Raw genomic sequence first — 26,819 nt, forward strand, 5'->3', positions numbered from 1 at the left:
GCAAGCGCAGGTGTCACGCATGAGCTGCCAATGGCTGACATCTAAGTTACACAGGGAGTACCTTTATCTGCTTTTAACATCAGGAAATCTGTGATGGCCTTTTGCTGTTCGTAAAGGCGGTCTAACATATGTAGGGTTGAATTCCACCTTGTTGCAACGTCACAGCATGAGGAGTCGGTATAGGGGCCCATGGCAGATTAGGGGCCTGGCAGCAGTTATGGGAGGCCCATAATCTGCCAGCACCCTATGACAAAAAATGGAACACACCAGCAGTGTGAGGAGACCTGAAAGTGGCACATGGCAGAGTGTGGCGATGGAGACAGCAGCAATGGGAGGCCGTACAGGGACCCATGAGAGACTCTGGACCTGGCAGCAGCATGAGGAGGCGGTATATAGGGGCCTACGGCAGATTAGGGGCCTGGCAGCAGCTATAGGAGGCCCGTAATCTGCCAGCACCCTATGTCAAAAAATTCAACACACCAGCAGTGTGTGAGGAGACCTGAAAGTGGCACATGGCAGAGTGTGGCGATGGAGACAGCAGCAATGGGAGGCCGTACAGGGACCCATGACAGACTCTGGACTTGGCAGCAGCATGAGGAGGCGGTATATAGGGGCTTATGGCAGATTAGGGGCCTGGCAGCAGCTATAGGAGGCCCGTAATCTGCCAGCACCCTATGTCAAAAAATTCAACACACCAGCAGTGTGAGGAGACCTGAAAGTGGCACATGGCAGAGTGTGGCGATGGAGACAGCAGCAATGGGAGGCCGTACAGGGACCCATGACAGACTCTGAACTTGGCAGCAGCATGAGGAGGCGGTATATAGGGGCCCATGGCAGATTAGGGGCCTGGCAGCAGCTATAGGAGGCCCGTAATCTGCCAGCACCCTATGTCAAAAAATTCAACACACCAGCAGTGTGAGGAGACCTGAAAGTGGCACATGGCAGAGTGTGGCGATGGAGACAGCAGCAATGGGAGGCCGTACAGGGACCCATGACAGACTCTGGACTTGGCAGCAGCATGAGGAGGCGGTATATAGGGGCCCATGGCAGATTAGGGGCCTGGCAGCAGCTATGGGAGGCCCGTAATCTGCCTGCACCCTATGTCAAAAAATTTAACACACCAGCAGTGTGAAGAGACCTGAAAGTGGCACATGGCAGCAGAGTGTGGCGATGGAGACAGCAGCAATGGGAGGCCGTACAGGGACCATGACAGACTCTGGACTTGGCAGCAGCATGAGGAGGCGGTATATAGGGGCCCATGGCAGATTAGGGGCCTGGCAGCAGCTATGTGAGGCCCGTAATCTGCCTGCACCCTATGTCAAAAAATTTAACACACCAGCAGTGTGAAGAGACCTGAAAGTGGCACATGGCAGCAGAGTGTGGCGATGGAGACAGCAGCAATGGGAGGCCGTACAGGGACCATGACAGACTCTGGACTTGGCAGCAGCATGAGGAGGCGGTATATAGGGGCCCATGGCAGATTAGGGGCCTGGCAGCAGCTATGTGAGGCCCGTAATCTGCCTGCACCCTATGTCAAAAAATTTAACACACCAGCAGTGTGAAGAGACCTGAAAGTGGCACATGGCAGCAGAGTGTGGCGATGGAGACAGCAGCAATGGGAGGCCGTACAGGGACCCATGAGAGACTCTAGACTTGGCAGCAGCATGAGGAGGCGGTATATAGGGGCCCATGGCAGATTAGGGGCCTGGCAGCAGCTATGTGAGGCCCGTAATCTGCCTGCACCCTATGTCAAAAAATTAAACACACCAGCAGTGTGAAGAGACCTGAAAGTGGCACATGGCAGCAGAGTGTGGCGATGGAGACAGCAGCAATGGGAGGCCGTACAGGGACCCATGAGAGACTCTAGACTTGGCAGCAGCATGAGGAGGCGGTATATAGGGGCCCATGGCAGATTAGGGGCCTGGCAGCAGCTATGTGAGGCCCGTAATCTGCCTGCACCCTATGTCAAAAAATTAAACACACCAGCAGTGTGAAGAGACCTGAAAGTGGCACATGGCAGCAGAGTGTGGCGATGGAGACAGCAGCAATGGGAGGCCGTACAGGGACCATGACAGACTCTGGACTTGGCAGCAGCATGAGGAGGCGGTATATAGGGGCCCATGGCAGATTAGGGGCCTGGCAGCAGCTATGTGAGGCCCGTAATCTGCCTGCACCCTATGTCAAAAAATTTAACACACCAGCAGTGTGAAGAGACCTGAAAGTGGCACATGGCAGCAGAGTGTGGCGATGGAGACAGCAGCAATGGGAGGCCGTACAGGGACCATGACAGACTCTGGACTTGGCAGCAGCATGAGGAGGCGGTATATAGGGGCCCATGGCAGATTAGGGGCCTGGCAGCAGCTATGTGAGGCCCGTAATCTGCCTGCACCCTATGTCAAAAAATTAAACACACCAGCAGTGTGAAGAGACCTGAAAGTGGCACATGGCAGCAGAGTGTGGCGATGGAGACAGCAGCAATGGGAGGCCGTACAGGGACCCATGAGAGACTCTAGACTTGGCAGCAGCATGAGGAGGCGGTATATAGGGGCCCATGGCAGATTAGGGGCCTGGCAGCAGCTATGTGAGGCCCGTAATCTGCCTGCACCCTATGTCAAAAAATTAAACACACCAGCAGTGTGAAGAGACCTGAAAGTGGCACATGGCAGCAGAGTGTGGCGATGGAGACAGCAGCAATGGGAGGCCGTACAGGGACCATGACAGACTCTGGACTTGGCAGCAGCATGAGGAGGCGGTATATAGGGGCCCATGGCAGATTAGGGGCCTGGCAGCAGCTATGGGAGGCCCGTAATCTGCCAGCACCCTATGTCAAAAAATTCAACACACCAGCAGTGTGTGAGGAGACCTGAAAGTGGCACATGGCAGAGTGTGGCGATGGAGAAAGCAGCAATGGGAGGCCGTACAGGGACCCATGAGAGACTCTGGACCTGGCAGCAGCATGAGGAGGCGGTATATAGGGGCCTATGGCAGATTAGGGGCCTGGCAGCAGCTATGTGAGGCCCGTAATCTGCCTGCACCCTATGTCAAAAAATTAAACACACCAGCAGTGTGAAGAGACCTGAAAGTGGCACATGGCAGCAGAGTGTGGCGATGGAGACAGCAGCAATGGGAGGCCGTACAGGGACCCATGAGAGACTCTAGACTTGGCAGCAGCATGAGGAGGCGGTATATAGGGGCCCATGGCAGATTAGGGGCCTGGCAGCAGCTATGTGAGGCCCGTAATCTGCCTGCACCCTATGTCAAAAAATTAAACACACCAGCAGTGTGAAGAGACCTGAAAGTGGCACATGGCAGCAGAGTGTGGCGATGGAGACAGCAGCAATGGGAGGCCGTACAGGGACCATGACAGACTCTGGACTTGGCAGCAGCATGAGGAGGCGGTATATAGGGGCCCATGGCAGATTAGGGGCCTGGCAGCAGCTATGTGAGGCCCGTAATCTGCCTGCACCCTATGTCAAAAAATTTAACACACCAGCAGTGTGAAGAGACCTGAAAGTGGCACATGGCAGCAGAGTGTGGCGATGGAGACAGCAGCAATGGGAGGCCGTACAGGGACCATGACAGACTCTGGACTTGGCAGCAGCATGAGGAGGCGGTATATAGGGGCCCATGGCAGATTAGGGGCCTGGCAGCAGCTATGTGAGGCCCGTAATCTGCCTGCACCCTATGTCAAAAAATTTAACACACCAGCAGTGTGAAGAGACCTGAAAGTGGCACATGGCAGCAGAGTGTGGCGATGGAGACAGCAGCAATGGGAGGCCGTACAGGGACCATGACAGACTCTGGACTTGGCAGCAGCATGAGGAGGCGGTATATAGGGGCCCATGGCAGATTAGGGGCCTGGCAGCAGCTATGTGAGGCCCGTAATCTGCCTGCACCCTATGTCAAAAAATTTAACACACCAGCAGTGTGAAGAGACCTGAAAGTGGCACATGGCAGCAGAGTGTGGCGATGGAGACAGCAGCAATGGGAGGCCGTACAGGGACCATGACAGACTCTGGACTTGGCAGCAGCATGAGGAGGCGGTATATAGGGGCCCATGGCAGATTAGGGGCCTGGCAGCAGCTATGTGAGGCCCGTAATCTGCCTGCACCCTATGTCAAAAAATTTAACACACCAGCAGTGTGAAGAGACCTGAAAGTGGCACATGGCAGCAGAGTGTGGCGATGGAGACAGCAGCAATGGGAGGCCGTACAGGGACCCATGAGAGACTCTAGACTTGGCAGCAGCATGAGGAGGCGGTATATAGGGGCCCATGGCAGATTAGGGGCCTGGCAGCAGCTATGTGAGGCCCGTAATCTGCCAGCACCCTATGTCAAAAAATTTAACACACCAGCAGTGTGAAGAGACCTGAAAGTGGCACATGGCATGAGAGACTCTGGACCTGGCAGCAGCAGGAGGAGGCGGTATAGGGGCCCATGGCTGATTAGGGGCCTGGCAGCAGCTATGTGAGGCCCGTTATCTTGCAGCACCCTATGTCAAAAAATTTAACACACCAGCAGTGTGAAGAGACCTGAAAGTGGCACATGGCAGCAGAGTGTGGCGATGGAGACAGCAGCAATGGGAGGCCGTACAGGGACCCATGAGAGACTCTGGACCTGGCAGCAGCAGGAGGAGGTGGTATATAGGGGCCCATGGCAGATTAGGGGCCTGGCAGCAGCTATGTGAGGCCCGTAATCTGCCTGCACCCTATGTCAAAAAATTTAACACACCAGCAGTGTGAAGAGACCTGAAAGTGGCACATGGCAGCAGAGTGTGGCGATGGAGACAGCAGCAATGGGAGGCCGTACAGGGACCCATGAGAGACTCTGGACCTGGCAGCAGCAGGAGGAGGTGGTATATAGGGGCCTATGGCAGATTAGGGGCCTGGCAGCAGCTATAGGAGGCCCGTAATCTGCCAGCACCCTATGTCAAAAAATTCAACACACCAGCAGTGTGAGGAGACCTGAAAGTGGCACATGTTTGAGGCATGATTCATGGCGGATTTAGTCAGTTGTGTCAGGAACTGGTGGTTTGAAATCCAGACTAATCCACGCCTGATTCATTTTCACAAACGTGAGTCTCTCCACACTTTGGGTGGACAGTCGTGTCCTCCGCGGAGTTACAATACCTCCTGCCGCACTAAACACGCGCTCCGATGCCACGCTACTGGCCGGGCATGACAGCCTTTCAAGGGCAAATTCAGCTAGTTGGGGCCAAAGGTCAAGTTTCGTTGCCCAGTAGTCAAGGGGATTGTCTACCTCGGTTGGCAGGGTGCTGTCCAAGTAGGCCCAAGCCTGTTGTTTGAGCTCCTGCTCCAGGTCCACCTGATGCTGCTGCTGCTGCTGCGGCTGGTTAGTAGTTTCCTCACTGCGCTGGTGAAGAAAGCTACTCATCATCGACTGCAGACTGAGGCAGCCGCTGCTGGTGGAGCTGCCACTGCTCCTACCACCCCACCCCTCCCCTGCTGCCATGCCAGCGGAACGCGAGCGCACAGGGCCCACAGTGTCTGAGGATGGACGATGGCGCACAAAGGCAGAGACCAACTGACTACATAGGTGGTTTTTATAGTACGTAATTTTGGCCTCCCTCTCAGCAGGTGTGAAAAAGGCCACCATTTTGGACCGGTAGCGAGGGTCCAACAAGGTGGACAGCCAAAAGTCATCCCTCTGTCTGATGGTTATTATTCGGCTGTCGCTACGCAAGCAACCGAGCATGCTATGGGCCATTTGTGCCAAGGAATGCGAGGGACTCCCTGCCTCCATCTCCACAGCATACTGCCACGGTGCGTCTGGGTCCTCTGTCTCCTCCTCCTCCTCCTCTACCAGATGCTCCTGCTCCTCCACTCCTGTCCGCTGAGTGGAAAAACCACCCATTTCACTCAATAATTCCTGAGCACAAATGTCCTCCTCTACCTCCTCCTCTTCTTCCTGTCCTGCCCCCACAGGGGTCATGTGGCGTTGAGATCTGTGCGCCACGTCTACCGCACCCTGACCAGCCATTGTTAACAGCATTTGTTCCAGGACGTGCAACAGAGGAATGACGTCGTTCATCCCATAGTCCTGCCGACTCACGAATAGCGTGGCCTCCTCAAAGGGCCTGAGCAAGCGGCAGGTGTCACGCATGAGCTGCCAATGGCTGACATCTAAGTTACACAGGGGAGTACCTTTATCCGCTTGTAACATCAGGAAATCGGTGATGGCCTTTCGCTGCTCGTAAAGGCGGTCTAACATGTGTAGGGTTGAATTCCACCTTGTTGCAACGTCGCAGATCAGGCGATGCTGTGGAATTCCGTTCTGCCGCTGCAGCTCAATGAGGGTGTTCTTTGCGGTGTAGGAATGGCTGAAATGCATGCACAGTTTACGTGACATTTTAAGGATGTCTTGCAGTGGGATGGTGGATTTTAGGAACCGCTTGACAACCAGATTGAACACGTGAGCCATGCATGGCGCATGGCACAACCTTCCTTGACGCAGAGCAGACACCATGTTCTTTCCGTTGTCAGTCAACATGGTTCCGATTTTTAGTTTGCGCGGAGACAGCCATCTGTCGATTTCTCTGTTCATTACACTCAGCAGTTCCTCCCCTGTGTGACTACGTTCGCCAAGGCATACCAGGTGCAGCACAGCGTGACACCGTTGCGCCCTGCACATGTGATATGCCGTTCGGGTAATGGGACTTGGCACGGGGGTGGCGGCTGAGGACACGGCGGAAAAAGAGGTGGTAGAGGCGGACATGCTTGCTGGACCAAGGACGTGCAAACGTGGAGGCAAAAGCGTCGTGACCTGTCCAAGTTGCTGGTGCGGCTGTGCCGGCACCACGTTCACCCAGTGGGCCGTAAATGACATGTACTGTCCCTGACCGTAGTTACAGCTCCACACGTCGGCGCTGCCGTGCACTTTGGCAGAGACCGACATGCTCAAAGACTGGCCCACCATCTCTTCTACATGTGAATGCAGGGCTGGCACTGCCTTTTGGGCAAAGAAATGACGGCTTGGCACTCTCCACCGCGGCGCGGCACAAGCCATCATTTCTCGGAAAGGTGCTGAGTCCACCAGTTGGAAAGGGAGGGACTGCAGCACCAGCAACTTGGACAGGAGGACGTTCAGCTTTTGCACCGTCGGGTGCGTGCTCGCAAACTGTTGTCTCTTGGATACGGATTCCAAGAAAGACTGTTGACGGAATCCGAGAAGAGGAGTAGCAGGAGAAGGAGCATCTGAACGAGCGGAAGATGCCAATGAGCGACAACTCCCCTCAGCAGAGGTGTTGGAGCCTTGACTGGCTGATAGAGGGCGATTGACGACGTCGGGTGACGGAGCAAGTAACGGAGCGGGTGATGGAGCGGGGGCTGGGGCAGGCAGAACCGCCGTATGTTTATCACGGTTTTCCCAGGCCACCGAATGGTGACGCTGCATATGCTGACGCAACGCTGTAGTCCCAACATGGGCCCCCTGGCCACGCTTGCATTTCTGGCCACATAGTCGACATACGGCTACGTTTACTTCCTCGGGCGGCTTGAGGAAAAATTGCCACACCACCGAGTAGGAAACTTTGCCCCCGCTACTCTTCACTGGCTGACTGCTACTTCCTCCGTGCGCACCGGCACCACTACTGGCCGTGGTGGTAGGCTGCAGTGGAGCTGGTGCTCTACTCCGTGGACGTTTGGCTCCACTGACACTGATGCGACCCTGCTGCTGTCTCCTGGGCAACCCACCGACTGTTTTGCTCGCTGCCAAGCTGCCACCCTCTTCTCCTGATGATGCGGAAGAAATTGCCTGATGACGACGAGGCTGCCAAGTGCGATCAACCTCCTCATCATCAAGTAGGGTCTCCGCCTCACTACTAGCCCCCTCGGCTGCGTCTGGGTCAGGAGACAGACCTGTCTCTAGACCGGCTACCGAGCCACTCTCCTCGCCAGTACTTGTTCGCTTGGCTGCTGAAAAGGCCGATGTCTCCCCCCGTTCCTGACCGCCCTCTGTTAGCTCTTCCTCACTGTACAGTGGGGCTGAGCCCACAGCATGCGATACTTCGCTTGGTGAGGGAACAGCAAAGGACAGGGGCAGGTAGAGGACACGTGATTTCAGTGGGCTTGGTCCCGGGCCATGCCAACTAACGGTTGTGTCTGACGTACCCACCGACCGTTGGCTGTAGGTGTCAGAGGTGACCTGGGAAGAGGAAGACGACCGAGCCAACCAATCAATGACGGCAGGGTTGTCGGTGGAGACACGACCGCTGGATGACACCGGGAGCACTGGCCTCTGGCTGCGAATACTGCTGCCTCGACCCCTTCCTCTGCTGCCACGTCTGCTCGCTCCTAAAACATTGCCTCCTCTGCCACTCCTCTGCATGTTGTCTGACATACTATTTAATTCAACGATTAGGTGTCCCTGAGTAACAATTCTCTGGCACTCAGTAACAATTCTGTCTGTCCCTGAGTATGAATTCTGTGGCCCTGAGTAACAATTCTGTGTCTGTGCGAGTAACAATTCTGTGTCTGTGCGAGTAACAATTCTGTGTCTGTGCAAGTAACAATTTTGTGTCTGTGCGAGTAACAATTCTCTGGCACTCAGTAACAATTCTGTCTGTCCCTGAGTAACAATTCTCTGGCACTCAGTAACAATTCTGTCTGTCCCTGAGTAACAATTCTCTGGCACTCAGTAACAATTCTGTCTGTCCCTGAGTAACAATTCTCTGGCACTCAGTAACAATTCTGTCTGTCCCTGAGTAACAATTCTCTGGCACTCAGTAACAATTCTGTCTGTCCCTGAGTAACAATTCTCTGGCACTCAGTAACAATTCTGTCTGTCCCTGAGTAACAATTCTCTGGCACTCAGTAACAATTCTGTCTGTCCCTGAGTATGAATTCTGTGGCCCTGAGTAACAATTCTGTGTCTGCGCGAGTAACAATTCTGTGTCTGTGCAAGTAACAATTTTGTGTCTGTGCGAGTAACAATTCTCTGGCACTCAGTAACAATTCTGTCTGTCCCTGAGTATGAATTCTGTGGCCCTGAGTAACAATTCTGTCTCTGTGCGAGTAACAATTCTGTGTCTGTGCAAGTAACAATTTTGTGTCTGTGAGAGTAACAATTCTCTGGCACTCAGTAACAATTCTGTCTGTCCCTGAGTAACAATTCTCTGGCACTCAGTAACAATTCTGTCTGTCCCTGAGTATGAATTCTGTGGCCCTGAGTAACAATTGTGTGTCTGTGCAAGTAACAATTCTGTGTCTGTGCAAGTAACAATTTTGTGTCTGTGAGAGTAACAATTCTCTGGCACTCAGTAACAATTCTGTCTGTCCCTGAGTAACAATTCTCTGGCACTCAGTAACAATTCTGTCTGTCCCTGAGTATGAATTCTGTGGCCCTGAGTAACAATTCTGTCTCTGTGCGAGTAACAATTCTGTGTCTGTGCAAGTAACAATTTTGTGTCTGTGAGAGTAACAATTCTCTGGCACTCAGTAACAATTCTGTCTGTCCCTGAGTAAGAATTCTCTGGCACTCAGTAACAATTCTGTCTGTCCCTGAGTAACAATTCTCTGGCACTCAGTAACAATTCTGTCTGTCCCTGAGTAACAATTCTGTCTGTCCCTGAGTATGAATTCTGTGGCCCTGAGTAAGAATTCTCTGGCACTCAGTAACAATTCTGTCTGTCCCTGAGTATGAATTCTGTGGCCCTGAGTAACAATTGTGTGTCTGTGCAAGTAACAATTCTGTGTCTGTGCAAGTAACAATTTTGTGTCTGTGAGAGTAACAATTCTCTGGCACTCAGTAACAATTCTGTCTGTCCCTGAGTAACAATTCTCTGGCACTCAGTAACAATTCTGTCTGTCCCTGAGTATGAATTCTGTGGCCCTGAGTAACAATTCTGTCTCTGTGCGAGTAACAATTCTGTGTCTGTGCAAGTAACAATTTTGTGTCTGTGAGAGTAACAATTCTCTGGCACTCAGTAACAATTCTGTCTGTCCCTGAGTAAGAATTCTCTGGCACTCAGTAACAATTCTGTCTGTCCCTGAGTAACAATTCTCTGGCACTCAGTAACAATTCTGTCTGTCCCTGAGTAACAATTCTGTCTGTCCCTGAGTATGAATTCTGTGGCCCTGAGTAAGAATTCTCTGGCACTCAGTAACAATTCTGTCTGTCCCTGAGTATGAATTCTGTGGCCCTGAGTAACAATTGTGTGTCTGTGCAAGTAACAATTCTGTGTCTGTGCAAGTAACAATTTTGTGTCTGTGAGAGTAACAATTCTCTGGCACTCAGTAACAATTCTGTCTGTCCCTGAGTAACAATTCTCTGGCACTCAGTAACAATTCTGTCTGTCCCTGAGTATGAATTCTGTGGCCCTGAGTAACAATTCTGTCTCTGTGCGAGTAACAATTCTGTGTCTGTGCAAGTAACAATTTTGTGTCTGTGAGAGTAACAATTCTCTGGCACTCAGTAACAATTCTGTCTGTCCCTGAGTAAGAATTCTCTGGCACTCAGTAACAATTCTGTCTGTCCCTGAGTAACAATTCTCTGGCACTCAGTAACAATTCTGTCTGTCCCTGAGTATGAATTCTGTGGCCCTGAGTAACAATTCTGTGTCTGTGCGAGTAACAATTCTGTGTCTGTGCAAGTAACAATTTTGTGTCTGTGCGAGTAACAATTCTCTGGCACTCAGTAACAATTCTGTCTGTCCCTGAGTAACAATTCTCTGGCACTCAGTAACAATTCTGTCTGTCCCTGAGTATGAATTCTGTGGCCCTGAGTAACAATTCTGTGTCTGTGCGAGTAACAATTCTGTGTCTGTGCAAGTAACAATTTTGTGTCTGTGCGAGTAACAATTCTCTGGCACTCAGTAACAATTCTGTCTGTCCCTGAGTAACAATTCTCTGGCACTCAGTAACAATTCTGTCTGTCCCTGAGTAAGAATTCTCTGGCACTCAGTAACAATTCTGTCTGTCCCTGAGTAACAATTCTCTGGCGCTCAGTAACAATTCTGTCTGTCCCTGAGTATGAATTCTGTGGCCCTGAGTAACAATTCTGTGTCTGTGCGAGTAACAATTCTGTGTCTGTGCAAGTAACAATTTTGTGTCTGTGCGAGTAACAATTCTCTGGCACTCAGTAACAATTCTGTCTGTCCCTGAGTAACAATTCTCTGGCACTCAGTAACAATTCTGTCTGTCCCTGAGTAACAATTCTCTGGCACTCAGTAACAATTCTGTCTGTCCCTGAGTATGAATTCTGTGGCCCTGAGTAACAATTCTGTGTCTGCGCGAGTAACAATTCTGTGTCTGTGCAAGTAACAATTTTGTGTCTGTGCGAGTAACAATTCTCTGGCACTCAGTAACAATTCTGTCTGTCCCTGAGTAACAATTCTCTGGCACTCAGTAACAATTCTGTCTGTCCCTGAGTAACAATTCTCTGGCACTCAGTAACAATTCTGTCTGTCCCTGAGTAACAATTCTCTGGCACTCAGTAACAATTCTGTCTGTCCCTGAGTAACAATTCTCTGGCACTCAGTAACAATTCTGTCTGTCCCTGAGTAACAATTCTCTGGCACTCAGTAACAATTCTGTCTGTCCCTGAGTAACAATTCTGTCTGTCCCTGAGAATGAATTCTGTGGCCCTGAGTAAGAATTCTCTGGCACTCAGTAACAATTCTGTCTGTCCCTGAGTAACAATTCTCTGGCACTCAGTAACAATTCTGTCTGTCCCTGAGTAAAAATTCTGTGGCCCTAATAACGTTTCTGTGGCCCTAAGTAACAATTCTCTGGCACTGAGTAACAATTCTGTCTGTCCCTGAGTATGAATTCTGTGGCCCTAACTAGCGTTTCTTTGTCCCTAAATAACGATTCTGTGGCCCTCATTAACAAGTCTGTGTCCCTGAGTAATGGTTCTCTGTCCCTAAGTAACTTCTCTCTGTCCCCAATTCTCGTTTCTGTGGCCCTAACTCTGTCCCTGTCCCTAGTACAGAGCGGTCTGCCTCTGTTCAATGACTGCAGGCAAATGAAGATTTCCAAAATGGCCGCTATATATACCTCGACCATTACACAGTGCTGGCTGGCTGGCTGCTGATTGGCTGATGCGATCACATGTCGTTGAGGAATGCATTATGGGGCAGCGCGCCTTGTCTGCGCGCCTTCCCCGACATCCCCGCTCCGTCGCCGCACATGTCAGCCGCCATTTTCTGAAAAATTTCGATTCGCGCGTCCGAATTAGGCTGTTTTTCGGATTCGGCACGAATCGAAATTTTTCCGATATTCGACTCGAATTCCACTTCGGATACTTCGATTCGCTCATCTCTAGTCATGAGTATAAAACAAAAGTAGATTACTATGCAATCTAGAAGAAGTAACAAACATCTTGCAATTATATTTTGTTACAACACTGCCTTAATGTACACTGCAAATTTACTAACATACACGTATAAATGGGACATATTGAGAAGAGCAGAGAGGAATCAAATCCTGGGGGGGAGAAAGTGGGTCAGTCATGGCTGCCACATCTTGGTAACTTTGGGGATGTGATCCAATAAAGTGTCTTTAATTTTGCTATGGATCATGGCTTGGATTCTTAGCTTAGTTTCTGTTTAAATAAATCTAGGTGACTTCCAGCCCTTTGCTATTGTTTGTTTGGTTGCAGTGATGAGTTGCAATGAAATTGTGTATTTGAAAGGTTAGGGGGTCACTTATAGCAATAGAACATGGGGTACATGGGGTAAAAGGAGATCTGAGCAAATCTTGATACAGTCCCAAAGTACACTACCGTGCAAACGTTTTAGGCTGAAAAAAATGCTGTAAATTAAGAATACTATCAGAAATAGAAGTGTTAATAGTTTATTTTTATCAATTAGCAAAATGGAAACTAAATGAATGGAAGATAGATAGATAGAGATAGGAATTTTGGAGGGTTTTGGAGGGTCTCCGATGTGAAAAGCAATGTACTGGTATGCTGTCGCCTACTTCCGGGTTTAGGGCACGTGCCCCCCACCCAACACCTGTGATTGCACACAGCAGGAGCTTGTCAGTAATGCAGGCCATAGATGGGTCGAAAATTGGCCGATTTTTCAGCCGGAAATAAAATCGGACGATTTTCGGATCGTTAGTGGGCTAATTGTTCGGCCGTTTTTCGGTATTTTGGCAGATTTTTTTTATCGGTAAAGTTGGAAAAAGATTGGCCAATTTTCATGGCAATTATGGGCAAATTGGCCGATCTTTTTACTGATAAAAAAATCTGCGCATGAGAGAAGGAGAAGAAGAAGGAGAAGGAGAAGAAGAAGATTCCAGTCCAGCAAAAAGTGTCCCTACAGAGAGCTCAGCTATTTCTTTGAGAATTCCTTGACATTTATAGCGGTTGCAACAATGTATCTATTTGTTTCCGAATAAAACCATCTGTATCCGAAATGGATACAAACAGATACATTGTTGCAACTGCTATAAATGTCAAAGAAATAGCGGAGCTCTCTGCAGGGACACTTTTTGCCGGCTGTAGACGGGATGAAAATCGGCCGATTTTTTTTTTTGTACTGTTCCTTTTAATGTCGGCCGCTTGAATGACCGATTTTTCTTTTTTTTTAAAGAAAAATCAGCCAGTTTTCTCCCTATCTATGGCCTGCATAAGTCCCAGCCAATGATTCATAGCCCAGACCTGCTGATCAGCTGTGTGCAATCACAGCCCAAAGCTCTTGTGTGGGTAAACAACACAGAGCTCTGAACCAAGGGAGTGATCTGTAAGCTTTGCAGGCATGGGAAACTGAGAGATTAGTTAGTAAAAGCAGCACACTGTATACACATTACACATAATTAGGCACATATTTAACCTCTTAATTGAAGACCATTTTGGAGTGTATCCTGCAGTGCACTTGAGCCATACAGGAAATTAGGTGTCTGAGGCCCCTGTGCCCACCTCCTAGACTTGTTACACATTATGCTATTATTTATGATGAATTATAAATGTTCTGAGTATAATATTGTTTGGTAATATTGTCTTTTTCCTTTATTCATTAGAGAATGATTCCCCATAATACTGTATATGGTTCTGAAGAAGCTAAACTCTATGCAAAACACGTTGACCTGTGGATTTGGACCTACATAACATGTTTTTGCTGGTTGGGTTTACTATATATGTATAGGTTACTTTGTCCTTATGATTTTGGGATATATTTTAGAGCATATAATTACATGAAAGACCGCTTTGGTGTTTATTTTATGAATGCATATGTTATGTTTTACATGATAGATTGTAATAATGATTTCTATGGTTTTACTTTTTGTCTCTTGATGTACTAATAACATTTTGTAAGGAAGTTCTCCAACACTTTTTGTTTTTCTGTACTACTTTTTTATCTTATATATATAGATGTGCAGCTTGTCAGGTGGCGCTTTAGCCACTTAGGTACCATCATGCATCAATCAATGGTGGATTGGTGACCCTTAATTTCCTTAGTTCCTTTTATGAACAACACTTGTATAAATAGCTATTGGACTGCCATTCCACCTATTGATCATTGTGTATCAAGCAGTCTTTAAACAGCTGGGTATACAGAGACACTGTACCCAGACAATGCAAGCAGCTGGGTACCATGTGATTGCTGTGTTTGGTCATCACAGCGATCTCATGGATTTGTTTGCAGTGATGATCTTTCCCCTTCCGCTTACAACAGAGGAAGGAGGGTTATCAGTACTTTTGAATAGACACAGACTAAACAGATCAGTGGCTGCAGCTGTGGATCCATTCATTCTGTTGAAGTGAAGCAGGAATCTTTTTTTTAACCCTCTCATGCCTACCTCCTCTCCTAAACATATTATGTTCAATTTTGCCTCTATGTGAGATGCACATATCCTGCACAACTGAACATTAACCCCTTCATCTCCATGATGCCATTTTATATGAATTGTACATTAACCCTTTCATTTTCTCCTCCCTCTGTGTATCACCTGTACATTTCATCTATCCAGAGCACCATTCTTAAGGTTTACCCCCTTTCAGTACCATCATGTTTCTTCATTTCCAACAAATTGTGGCAAAAAAAAAAACCTCCTTGGGTTGTCTACTTACCAAAAAAAGTTAATTTTGGGGTTTTCATACTATTCTTTTACTTTTGCCTACTGGGCACTTATACCCACTTAATGTCCAGGCCAATTTTCAGTTTTCAGCGCTGTTGCACTTTGAATGACAATTGCGTGGTCATGCAACACTGTACCCATATGAAATTTTTATCATTTTTTTCACAGAAATAGAGCTTTCTTTTGGTCAGATTTATTCATCACTGGGTGTTTTATTTTTTGCGCTAAAAAAAAGAGCAAAACATTTTAAACAAAAAAAGTTTTTCTCTGTTTCTATTATAAAAGTTAAAAAACAGGTAATTCTTCTCCTTCACTGATGTGCATTGATGGGGCTGCACTGATAGGCAGCACTGATGGGCACTGATGGGCACTGCCTGGTGGCACTGCTGGGCACTGATGGGTGGCACTGCTTGGGGGAACTGGTGGGTGACACTACTAGGCACTGCTGGGCACAGGTGGGTGGCACTGCTGGGCACAGGTGCGTGGAACTACTTGACACTTGTGGGCAGCACTGCTGGGCGCGGGCAGCACTGGTGGGTGGCACTGCTGGGCACTGATCATCAGTGACCTGATGATCAGTGCCGATCTCTCCTTTGACAATTGTGACAGTGTGAGGAAAGTGCAGCCGATAACCAGCAACTGCATTTACCCAGTGATCTGCTTTGTCATTGGACACAGGACATCTCTAGGACACAGCGATCATGGAGACCGATGGGTGCGCACCCCTGTGAGCATGCGGGAGGGCACGTTCTCGGAGGATGTCATATGATGCTCTCCCAGAACTGGACAACTGCGCTGTAGCCGTCATTCGGCTATAGCGCGGTTGGCAAGTGGTTAACAGACAATTAGGAAAACCTTTTTTTAAATCTTTGGTCCTTTACCATTTTACAGTATACAAAAAATGATTATTAAAGTGGTTGTATGGGCTGTAGGTTTTTTCCCTTCATGCATACTATGTGTTGGATTTTAGACACATATAATACTTCTTTTATTGTCTTGAGGCGATTATGAATGAAAGAGCCGTTGAAATAAAAAATAAAGTGTGATTTTATTTTATCACACAATGCTTAAAATAACAATGTAAAGCATGTCATGAACAGTTCCATGTAGATAAAACTACTGTAGAAATATCAAGCAGAAGTTTAAAGAAAAAGTCATTATTTTTTGTCATAGAAGTCCGGCCATGTGCTGTTCTGTCCTTCATGCTCTCCTTGTCCTTTCGAGACTTTTTGAAGAAGCTGGAAGTAGACGGAAGTGACGATCTTGTATTCAGCATGCAACTGTTCCAGCTATTCAGAAGATTCTCAGACGTGTGTGTGTGTCCCAACTGTCCCTTATGGACCTTTTATATAGGAACAAGCGTCATACCTAGTGATCTTAATACCTTCTATGGAAATTATTACTGCTTAGCAAAGCAGTTTCATAGAAGAGAGTGGACGCTATATATGTGATGTTTGATGGACAGGTACAGATGCTGATGTACATAATACTATAAGCTAATGATGTAACCTTAGCTATTCATATTTAAAGGATAATATAACTTAAGAACATATCTTTACAACATATCAATGTATAATCACTAATCTATATATGTATCAATATTAGAAACGTATACTAAATACACACAGATACTATTAAAATACATTATGTAATAGTGAGTACCTTTGACATTTTACTAGAGACATCTAACCAGCTATACCTAAATATCGTATACTAAGCCTTTAGCTGGTTTAGCTAACTCCTGTCTTATTTTACTGTCTCAGCTTAAGTTACCCATATTTTTCAGTCTCAGCTATATCTGAAGAATTGTAATACTATTGGCTTAAGGTGTCCATTCAAACATATTATTAATTATGATTAATCATAAAAACCAAATATTTTGCAAGCTTGCCATCGATATAAGTGCCGAATCATAAATTTGATTTCTTACACTATGCATGAAGGTAAAACATTTTCAGTATGCAGCTCCCCCCAACAGCTCCCCCAGATACTTACCCAAACCCAATCACAATCCCACAATGTGCATAAGAGCAGTTGCTCTCACAGGTCTCTGCCCCCTCATTGGCTGAGAGATAGCAGCAGGAGCCAAAGGTTCCTGCTGCTGTCAATAACAGCCAGTGAGGAGGGAGTGGGGGACGGGCCAAGCCCTGTTCTGTGTGTCTTATGAACACACAGAGCAGGTTTCGGGTGTGAACATGAACGATTGCCCTCATAGAAAGTGGCTTGCTATGGGAGCACTCAAATAAGAAGAGCTAGGAGCGCGTGGCGGGGGACCCAAGAAGATAAGGATCGGGGCTGCACTGAAAACTAAAAAATGGCCTGGTAATGATAGACTATTGCAGCGTGCTACTCAGGGGGCTAAGCATTATAAGCAAAAACACTGCTTCCTGCAAAACTGTATTTAAACATTTTTATTGCATTGGTACATGTGCCCTGAGGAAGTGCCCTGCACCATTTTTTGAAAATCTCTCGACTATTAGTCTTGGAAATAAAGAAATTGTATTTGACAAATTCAGCTCCCATTGATTCTAAAGGAGTTTGGATTTGGCATTGAACTTTTGGTATGTTCAGCTGAACCTCCTCAAACCTAACCCAAGTGTTTTGGGTTCATGTTCAAATCATATTTCAAAGTTTCTTTGGCTATTTGTAGTAAACTTTTTCTGCACTTGTTGGAAAATTGACCACACAGGGGATTTAGGCTTTAATTTGCTAAGGTTGGAAAAAAGTTCAATGTGAATGACATTTATAGCCGCCTAAAAGTTTTGTATATTACCAACTTGAAGTCATTATTATTTTATTACTTCCGAAAGGGAATTCAATTCTTTGCCCTTATGTGACAATGTAAAATTATATTCTGTCTTGCCAAAGGAAAATGATTATATAATTGAGAAGAGGAATTCAGATAAGGTATTTGAAGTTGTTTATCTAAAACTAAAGGCACAATACTTCAAATGGAGCTATTATTAATATTTAGTAATGCTGTACGAAATTAGGTATGTTATTAATTTGCTCTAAGGAACTATTTATCGACAAAGTAAAACAAGAGCTCTTACAAGCTTATCCTTACCTAACCTGAACAGCAGTTAATTAATGAAAACCTTTCAGAAAATTCAAAATGTAGGAGCTGCCATTGCTAGCCCCCTTCTGAGAATTCTACAGTAGTTGCCATGCTGTGTGAGGCTTTTGTACTTTTAGAGTCAGAGATCTGGAACATGTATGCTGTAAGTAAGTGTCACAAAAGTAGCAGAATGTCTTTTCTCTCCAGGATAATTGTGGGGTGGAGTCCATTCTTCTGGTTCACACTGGATCTGACTTTGAAATTGTGCGACTTCAAAGCTGCATGCCAGTGCAATTTCATGTGTGACTTGGATGACATCTGTGAGACTTCATGCATAGATGTGTATGCAAGTCACACCTGAAATTGCAATAAATAGTACAGGAAACGTTTTTCAAATGTGCCACCGCAAAGTCGAAGTTGCACCAATTTCAATGGTTCCATTGCAGATAATAGTGTGCCACTTGTCATGCGATTTGAAACCGCATGACACGTTACATTGATGTGAACCAGGGCTAAGAAGAACTCTTGGTGGATCCAATATACTGAGAAGGTCATCCTAGATGGCATTAGTGTAAAGTGAGGGGTGGGAATCACTGATGCACATACAGTATGTCAGTAAACAGTAAGGCATATGATGACTCTTCTCAGATAGTCAATCTCCCATGTCAGAGTGGGAGACTCAGACATTTCCATTTCTTGTTTAGTATTTACGTCCTGGTAGATTTAGCAGCAACACCTGTGTTTGATTAACCGGTTGCTGACCAGCCACAGTACATATACTGCGGCAGGGCGACACCGCTGCACAAAATCATGTATATACGTGATTTTGAATATTGGGTAGGGGGCGCGCGCATGGCGCGCGACTGCCCTACCCGCTCCTCCGATCGTGGCCATGGGAGTCAATCACCAGGTCCTGGCCGGTCATTACCCGCCAGGTCCCAGCTGTTTACAATGCAGCACTGCTCCCTGTCAGTGTCCAGCACACTGTTCCGGAGAGCAGAGCTTAGCTTTCTGGGACTGCTTGCAACAGTGAAGTACACACCCCCCGCCCATTAGTAAAACACTCCCCTCACACAGTTAACCCTTTTATTGCCTAAAAAAGTTGCCATTAATACAGTGTCAGTGTTTTTTTTTTGCACTGATCACTGTATTGGTGTCACTGGGGATGTCAGTGACCCCAAGTCAGTTCCGCCCCAGTGTCAGAATGTCTACCGCAGTCCCGCAGTCCCACCATAAGTCGCTGATCGCTGCCATAAGTCGCTGATCGCTGCCATAAGTCGCTGATCGCTGCCATTATTAGTATAAAAAAAAATTAAAATTCCAGTATATATACTGCCATTTGTAAACGCTATAACTTTCATGTAAACCAATTAATTTACATGTATTGGGATTTTCTTTTAGCAAAGACATGTAGCAGAATACATTTTGGCTGAAATTTATGACAAAATTTGATTTTTAAATTTTTATACTGGACATGTTTTATAGCAAAAAGTCCAAAATATTTTTTTTTCTCAAAATTATCATTTTTTTATAGCGCGAAAAATAAAAAATGCACAGGTGATCAAATACCACCAAAAGAAAGCTTGATTCGTGGGGAAAAAAAGATGTAAATTTAATTTTGGTGCAGCGTTGCATGACCACTCAATTGTTAGTTAAAGTAATGCAGCGTTGTAACACAAACCACTTATGTAACCACTTCCTGACCACCCTATAGCAGAAATACTGCTACATGGCGGTACAGGTGCGCAAAATCACATATATATATATATATATATATATATATATATATATATATGTGATTCGAGCTCCCATGGTTTTCACGCCCCTCCCAGATAGTGTCAGATTGCCCTTGGGTACACCAGTCATCACATTTAACCCCTTGACTGCCAGGAACACGCTCATACACAATAAACCTCCATTGCTAGTATAGTGTCTGAACGGATCAATATCTTTGATCAGATCAGCACTATACCAGCATTCACATTAGTATAGCGTCCTCAAAAATGCAGCTTTAGCGGGATCAGCCCCGGCACCTGCCAGCACTTGCATTTAGACCCTACGCTTACCCCTCCCCTTCTCCCCCAGCAAGTGCAGTGTCAGTAGGTCACTATCACTTGATACATTGCACACAAAACTGCAGTGTTGGCAGAATCGGGCATGATCTCTGTTCGCACTTGTCGGTAAATTTTGATGACTCTCATATGCAGCAGAGTGCCAGTACTAGTGCCGCGCTACCTTTTGGTGAACTGGCGAGCACCAGTGGTCTAGTACATCCTGGTCTTTCACATACCTCTTAGATTGTAAGCTACCAGGATCAGGCCCTCCTAACCCTTTTGTATTTACTGTATTGTTGCTGTTGGTGAGCACAAGTATTGTTCGGATTTACAAGGGAAAAGATAGTCACGTGGAGCCCCCAGATGCCCAGACTACATGGGGAGCAGTGGCAAGATAGTTTTGGACTTGGTGTAATCCTTCTCCATATGGGGTACCACTTATACATGGACAATTTTTATTCAAGCGCGTCACTATTTAGACATTTGTACAATCTTGGAACTGGCGCATCTGGTAAAGTGTGACCTAATGTGTTCCCACCATTAGAAGTGGGTGGATGCAATGCGGTATATTCCAATGGTGGGCATACCACACACTTTTTCTGGCAGAGATTTCTTCTCTTTTTTTTCATTCCTTCCACAGGCTGCATACAAAAAAAAAAAAAAAAAAAAAGAACAGCATATACAGTAATACCTCGGTTTACGAATGCCTCTGTTAACGTAATTTTCAGTTTACGAATGAAAATCCACTGAAAATAATGCCTCGGTATACAAAATTTTTACTAATTTTTTTCACAATACTAAGTGTATGTCAATGTTGATTTTTAAATGCAATTGCCATCTATTTTTTTTTTCTTCAGTATAGCTCACAACATTAGCTGTCAGTTTCCCGGAGCTAAAGGATACTTTGTATATTTTAAGAAACTGAAAGGAAACATTGTATCTGTTAAGAAACTGAAAGGAAACATTGTATCTTTTAACTTGGGGAAATAAACTAAAAGAGACTTTCTCTCAGCTGGAGGGGGAAAGTGACTGCTGAATTTCTGAACTACTGTATAGTAAAGGAAAAAAAAACGGTAATTACATTTAAAAACTGGCACCTGACTGCTGAGTGAATTGCCTGCAATTGAATTTTTTTTTTTAATTACCAGCAATTCTTTTACATTCATCTGTCAGTGGGGAACCCCGCTGACAGCTGAAACATTAACACATGGTTGTCACTACAAAAATACCTCATGAGTTAATAAAATAACTCATGCGCTATTTTAATAGCATTTACTGCTTTTTTGACCTTCTGAAATGGATGAATTGTTTTTCAATGCATTCCTATGGGAAACAGTGTTGCGGTTTATTAATTTTTCGCTATATGAAATGTCGTGCAGAATGAATTAAATTCATGAACCGAGGTACTGGTACATCACTGGACTTTGAATGGTTATACCAGGATGATGCCTACAGCTGCAGGCATCATCCTGGTAGCGTTTTTTTTCAGCCAGCAATCGGCTTTCATGTAAAAGCAATCCTTGTGGCTAATTCGCTGCAGGATTGCTTTTACAAGCAGCAGAAGATGATGCCCCTCTCCCCCACTGCCTTCCACGGCCTTCTCGGGCAGTCCCGTGCCATCGGGGCAACCTAAGAATGCAGCCGGTGTTTCTGCTAGCTGACCATAGAGCTGATTGGAGACCAGAATGGTGCCGATCATCTCTATAGCCTAAGAAATTGGAAGCTACGAGCATTTCATCACTTCAGTTTCACAGGATATAAACAGCGCTATTTGTAAATTGGGAAAGCATCTGATCACACCGATCTTGGTTTGATTAGATAATGTAAGGGCAGAGGAGATATCTAGAGTCTGATAGAACCCAGATTTCTAAAAAAAATAATATATGACAATGCCCATTGAAGTTATAGGGGATATTTGCATTCCCTATGATAGCATTAAAAGTGATAAAAAAAAATGAAGGGAACAGTGTAAAAGTAATTAAAAAAATCAAATTAACTTAAAAAAAAAGAAAAAAGTATGCTCGTCCCCCCTGCGCACGTACGCATCTGCGTTCATGAGCATTGACCCTGTGCCAGTATGGAAACAGAGGTTGCACCATGCATGTGAGGTATCGTCACAAACGTCAGATCAAGGGCAGTAATTCTAACACTAGACCTCCTCTGTAAATCTAAAATGGTAGCTTGTAAAGGCTTTTAAAACGTTGCCTATGGATATTAAAAAAAATATGTTTGGGGTTTAAATTAATTTCCTAGCAAAAAATACTGATTTTTTTCATGTGAACAAAAAGTGTCAGAAAAGGCTTGGTCTTCAGGTGGTTAGAAGAGTGAGTGATGTGTGACATAAACTTCTAATGCTGGGCATAAAATGCCCCCGCCCACCAAAATGATTCCTTTTTGGAAAGTAGACACCCCAAACTATTTGCTGAGAGGCATGTTGAATCAATAGAAGAATTTATTTTTTTACCACACATTTTTGGAAAATGACAAACTAAATTTTTTTTCTTTTTTTTTTTACACAAAAGTGTCACTTAAATGATTTATTGCTCACACATGCCATGGGTATATGTGGAATTACCCCCCAAAATACATTCTGCTACATCTCCTGACTTCACACCATAATTCGCAGGTGAATTGGGTATGGCATTGTTTATTTAAGTAGGAGATATTGGAGACATTTCTTGACATCTGAGAACCTTGTTCTATGGCTTTGCACCTCCACAGAGAAGTCCGGGTAAAAGGACACTCTGACTCCAAATACTTTATTGGTGACCTCTCTCTCACCAAGCGGAGAATGTTTTTCTGATCTCTATAATGTAGCATACAAACCAGGACAGGTCAGGGCACATCTCCTGGGATGGTTCTGCCTGGAACATGATGCTCTTTCCACAGAAAACAGTGGGGTGCAAGAAGCCTTGCCAAATATATCCAGCAGCCATGTTTCAATAAAGGTCGAGGGGTCTCTCCCCTCAACACGTTCAGGCAGCCCAGATATGCAAACATTATTGCGTCGCAGTCTATCTTCAATATCGTCTGTTTTATCCATGACCACATGGACTTTGTGGGCAGTAGCTCGGGACTCGGCGGTTGTTGTTCTTTGATCTTTTGTAGGTCCTGTCTTAGAAAGGAGACTTTCCCCATCAATCCAACTAGTTGCTCCTTCACTGACTGTACCGAGGCTATACATTTATTCACAGCCCACAAAATATCACTCAATGTGGGCTGTTTACCTCCTTCTGAGGATTCTGTGTCCTCATCTTGCCAATTCTGCTGCATATATTTGCTGCTTGCTGTATAGCCATTAAGTTAGGGCTGAGGACAGTGTAACCCATGTCCCTGGATATCTCCGAGCAGCCCCTCCCCAACTCTAGCATCAGCCTCAGCCTGATGCTGCACTTCAGAGAGTTTTTGTGTGGAGCAAAGTATGTTGTCATCCTTACCGGTGGAGTAGCTGTTCCATGCCGGTTTGCCAGGAGGTTCCTTGAGATTCTCAGAGCCTCTTGGTGTTCTCTGAGAGAGCACTCTGACTCCTTGTTGAGCCTCCAAGGCTTCAGCTTCTTCTTCAGATATGCGGGACATCATGTATGCAATCAGCCCGATCCAGATATCAGCAGAGAGCTGGTGTGGAGAGGAAATCAGAGATGGTAATGTAGATTGGTTCCAGTGCCATGGGTATTATTGGTACAGGATCCTACCCGGTAGCCCTGTGAAGCACGTCCACTAACATGCCAGTATTGCCCATGCCCCCCAGATTTTAAAATTTAGAACTTTTCCTAAAATTAGAGCATCAAGGTGTGTAAAATTTCCCTGTGGGAGCAGTTTGCCAATAGTGACAACAAGGCCAAATGTGGTGATGCAAGGCAAATAATCCTCTCATACAGGTGTGTAAAAATTGGTCAGCTGCAGAACCTGATTTTTTCTGCTCTGGGTGGCATATTCCTGCTTTGTCCTTGTTCTGCCCCACTTATGTCTGGTATTGAACTGCATTAATTTGTTATTGTATTGTAGTATCTTTCTTTGTCACCCTTCCTGTTTAAGGCCTGGTTTAGTCCTAGCTACAGTCCCCTTACACTTCTTTCATGTTCCCTCAGTTAGTGTTAGCTACTCCCAGAGACAGGGCTTAGGAAATTCATTGTCTTCTTACTCATAACAAGGCTGGAAAACATATTCTGTATTGCAACTAGCTGAAGTCAAATTGCATTGAATTCAACGTCTGTGTCATATTAAATAGTTAAGCTGTCTGTGGATGGTGCCAAGTAACCAGGTGATAACACAATCAAGGCAGATGGGGGTCTAAGGATGTATGTCAATGCATAAAGCTGCATTACAAACATAACAGGACCTGTTTGTGGAGTCAACCGCCCCCTACTGTCTCCATACACAGCATCAGAATGCTGCACTTTGATAAACTTAAAAAGCTTAAAATAAGTCCCTATCTACACAACATAGAAACCACAACACCCAAAGAAAGCCCTTGCCCTATTACAAAAGTCCACTATTATTTAAGAAAAGCCTTGCAGTAAAAAAGAAGTTTTGTTATAGATGAGTCAAAAGCTAAAATGTCCTGTCATACCCAAAATCAAGCACAAACTAAAATGAAAGATAAAGGTCCCAAAAAAGACAATCACACTTGCTGTTAATACATACTGTAGTTTTAATAAGGACTTTTGGGTTTAGTGATCCTATGAACAGTGGGGTTAGGGTACTCAAGGAAAAGTTCTCCAGCCCTGCAATTCATAAAGTAAAGCACAATTACTCCATATATAATTATATATCTATGCCCTTAGCAGCTGATGAACAGAGAAACTGTGGTTGCTTTGGCACATTTTAGAGTGAAGGGCTGGGAATCTGGGTTTTCTGACTCCTGCCGCCCCCCCCCCCCCATTAATGACTGCAGTGAATCCCTTGGCCAGGGTTTAAGGCTGCACAGAGACTTTAGGGTGGGAGCCAAATTTTGCCCACTGCAAATTTGACAGACCTTAGTGAATGTGGTGAAGCTTCACTTTGTAAAAAATACCAAATCAGGTGCAAGGAAATGGAAATCAACAGAGCTTCACCTCATTCACTAAGCTCTAGGGAAAATGAGTGCAACTGCACAAAGTGCACAGTCTATTTGCCTTTAGAAAAAATCAACCCCGCTGCCTGTTTGATGCAAATTTGAATCCTGGAAATGTTACACAAATTCATTATCAAACAAATCTGAATCTCATCCCCAGATATTAAGATAGGATATGCCATTTCTTATTGTGGGGAGAGCATCCCAGTAAGAAATCCCCTCTTGGGTTCAAACCCTAGACCTTTGATAGTTAAAGTGTTACTAAACCCAGGAACCTGTATTCACTATATCTGGTCTCCCACAGTACACACAACATGGAAATGCTATTATTTTAGTAAATATAAATTGCTAAATACATTTTCTCATCAGCAGATAGAGCAGTCTTGTGACTTCAGCAGAGCACTGGTTAAAGCTTGTAGGAGGAGTTTTCTTTCCGCTATAGGAGGATGTGAAACCTCTGACCCTCTGTCTGTACAGTGCTGATTAGCCTTGTGCTGATCACATGCACTCTCCCAAGAAAAAAAAACTCTACCAATACACACCAAACTGTGCATTTGACCATGGGTTCTGTCTGTATCAGGTGGTCATTTCAACAAGAGGAGGGACAGAGAATAAAGGATCAACAGCCTTTTTACAAAATTCAGAGGATTAACCCTTGGGTTCCACAGTGAGTATAACAAGCATGATTTACTGCATATACAGACTGATTATTATTTATTATTATTATTATTATTATTATACAGGATTTATATAGCGCTGCTTTATATAGTTTTATATAGTTTGCGCAGCGCTTTACAATATAAGGGATACAGTACAATTACAATACATTTCAGTACAGAAGGAATAGGAGGGCCCTGCTCGTGGAGCTTACAATTTAAAGGAAGGGGGCAATGATACAAAAGGTGATAGCTGCGGGGGATGATCTGGCGGAGGTGATTCAAGTACAGTTCTTAGGTGGAGGTGGGGTAGGCTTTCCTGAAGAAGTGAGTTTTCAAAGATCGCCTAACGGCAGACAGGATGGGGGCTGACCGGACATGCTGTGGTAGGGAGTTCCAGAGGATGGGAGAGGCTCTGGAGAAGTCCTGGAGGCAAGCGTGGGAGGAGATGATGAGGAAGCTAGAGAGGAGGATATCATGGGAGGAGCGTAGTGGGCGATTTGGGCGGTATCTGTGGATGAGGTTGGTGATGTAGCTAGGGGCAGTGCTGCGTATGGCTTTGTAAGCTGTTGTTAGTATTTAGAATTTTATATGTTGAGTTAGTGGAAGCCAGTGAAGGGATTGGCAGAGAGGGGCAGCAGTCGCTGATCGGTTGGTAAGGTGTATGAGTCTAGCAGCAGCATTCATAATAGACTGAAGGGGGGATAGCCTGTGTAGCTGTAGACCAATGAGGGGGGGTTGCATTAATCGAGGCGGGATATAACCAAGGCGCGGATAAGTTGTTTTGTGGTGTCATTGGTCAGGAAGGGGCGGGTTTTGGAAATGTTCCGGAGGTTGAGGTGGCAGGATTTAGCCAGTGAGTGGATGTGGGGCCCAAAGGAGAGGTCAGAGTCTAGGATTACACCTAGCACCCTGGCATGAGGGGAAGAACCAATGGTTGTGCTGTTGATCTTAATGG

The sequence above is a fragment of the Staurois parvus genome, unplaced genomic scaffold (assembly GCF_062004578.1).
Source record: "Staurois parvus isolate SC_StPar_1 unplaced genomic scaffold, SC_StPar_1.0 ptg000318l, whole genome shotgun sequence".
NCBI lineage: Eukaryota > Metazoa > Chordata > Amphibia > Anura > Ranidae > Staurois > Staurois parvus.